Genomic DNA, 2,472 nt, shown 5'->3' with positions numbered 1-2,472 from the left:
TTTTTTTTTTTTTTTCTTTTTTTTATCGTGGAAATTACTACGATATTATTCGAGGCACTGTAAGGAGGTACGGTTATTACGGCAGTTATTGCGAATTATGGTGCTACTATGTGGAACAGCGACACCCTCGCGCCGTCCATACAAATGCAGGTACCGAGAGTGAAGTAAAGCGGCTGAAGAGAGGGTGTGTGTGCTTGCCTTCCTTTCTTGCCTTCCTCCTCGCCTTCCTCCATACTTCTCGAACCTCATTATAATAGTAATCGATAAGTAACCCACCGTGATCCTACGTGCGGTTAATGGACCGATTTAAAGCGTGGGACGCGATACGAAACGAAGCCGAAGTTAAAGTTAAGTAGCCGTGGACACGTGGACGAATAGGAATGGGCGACTCGACGTCGTGGAAGGAAACCTTTGAGACAATACCCTGGCTATCGAGTATCGCGTTTGTTACGTGTCGTCGAGCATGGCTCTCCGCTTCCTCCTCCCCCTCCTCCCGATCCCGATCTTTCCCTTCCCTTTTCCCTTTCTTCTTCGATTTTTCTGAAACGGTCGAAAAGCCGAAAAACTGGTCGACTAATCGTACCACGTAACGGGAGGGGGGAGGATGGCGAAAGTTGGCGAAGGTACGCCGCTGCTACGAGTAAATGGAGCTCGGGAAACGACGAATTGATCGCGTCCCTTTCGAGTTGGCGTTTAGAAAAAGACGCGACGAAACGTTAATCTTACGTCGGCGACAACGTTGCTTCGGCCCTCTTTATTTTCCAACTTTCGTCTTAGCCGCATCTCCCACGGGATCGGCTTTCTTCTTCCCCTCGGAAAATGGGTAGACCCTTGCAGAAGGCAGCGATCCATCATAAATTTAATATTCGAAATTTCAAGAATGTTCCACGCGCTTTGGGGGCCATCCGTTTCGACCGACGATATAAATTCGTCCGATAATGTACTGGGGAGTGTATACTGCTATTCGAGTAGAGCGTTGGTCGAAGGGCGAAAAAAAATCGCGTTTTATTCTTGACTTGTGTAAAAAAAGGCGAGATTTTGAAAGCATAGCACGGGAAACCATAGCAACGTGCGGGAATATATTTGTATATTTAGCAACATCCGCAAAATTTAATTATTTAGGATGAATTTATTTTCTTCGTCGAGAACATCAACGACCAAAATATTTCCTGCAACGTTTGCTTCCCTTTCTTTCGTTTTTTTATCTTTTTTTTTTTCTCCCCCCTCTCTCTCTCTCTCTCTCTCTCTCTCTCCACTAGTTACGAAGCTTCCGCAGTTTCGAAGGAAAAATATTAAAATAATTCAAACGAAGCATTATAATATCTACGTTTAATAAATCAAACTGTCACGGTGGTAGATATATATACGAATTTTCTCTTCACGGATTAGTTGTAATTTTCGAGAGCCGGGCTGCGCATTTTCCACCTGGGAGAACTGCATAAGTGGATTGTAAATTTGTTCTGTCAATACTATTATCTTTTGATTAGCGTACCTCTCTCTGGCGACATGTCGCACGCTAATTTAGCAATCCAAAGAGAGAAAGATACAGAGGCATTTCTCCGAGTTGGTAAGAGGATTATATATTCTATTCATAATTGCGCGTTAGAGATAGTTGGCGAAAAAACTTGTTGCCTTCTCGCTCCACCTTTGAACCGAAACTGTGACAGAAAGGCATACCGGAAAGATCATCTACGATTTTCCGATATGTCGTTGGTCGTTGACAAGCGAGTCAGGAGCAAAGTGTTATTCCCTTTCGTGCTTCTATTAAGACGGAAGGGGGAAGGATCATGCATATGCAATGTAATTACATTTACACCTCTCATTTAATAGGTGGTACGTCACACAACGCTCGTACGAGTATAACATTTCCTTTCCGAAGTGTAACGGATTTCCGTATTTTTATTCGAGGGACGAGAAGAGGATTTAGCGACGACAGGTAACAGGGCAAATTCCTATCATTTTTCCAACGGTCGAAATAGCTCGAACTAGCGTGTTGCGACGCAACGCCAACGATCGAGAAAACCGCGAATAATTTCCTCCGTTCGTTCGGAACAAGCTCTTTTTTTTTTTCCCCTCCCGAATATATACGTCAATTACACCGATTTTCGCACGCGCAAATCCATGTCTGATGACACTTCGAACCGGATGGGAACATCGAACTGCACTTTGGCATCCCTATAAATTGCATCTCTGACGAGGCGCGAAAAAAAAAAAAAGAAGAAAAAAAGAAAAAAGAATAACGGGCGGGAGGGAAAAAAATCGTTGATAAATTCGCAATGTCAACATCTTGCGGTTGGAAACACGGAAACTGGTCGTCGTTCTTATCACACGATCGATACGAAAAAGCTCTGGAAAATTTTTACTCTCTGGTAAATATCGATTATAGCTTACATCGAAAGCATAAAATAAATCCTTTCTTTCGATCTGTCGATCTTTGATCTGAAGGGGAGGGGAGAAATAAAATATTCGAGT

The sequence above is a fragment of the Apis dorsata genome, unplaced genomic scaffold, assembly GCF_000469605.1.
Source record: "Apis dorsata unplaced genomic scaffold, Apis dorsata 1.3 scaffold_118, whole genome shotgun sequence".
NCBI classification, from domain to species: domain Eukaryota; kingdom Metazoa; phylum Arthropoda; class Insecta; order Hymenoptera; family Apidae; genus Apis; species Apis dorsata.
This window is presented reverse-complemented; position numbering follows the sequence as displayed.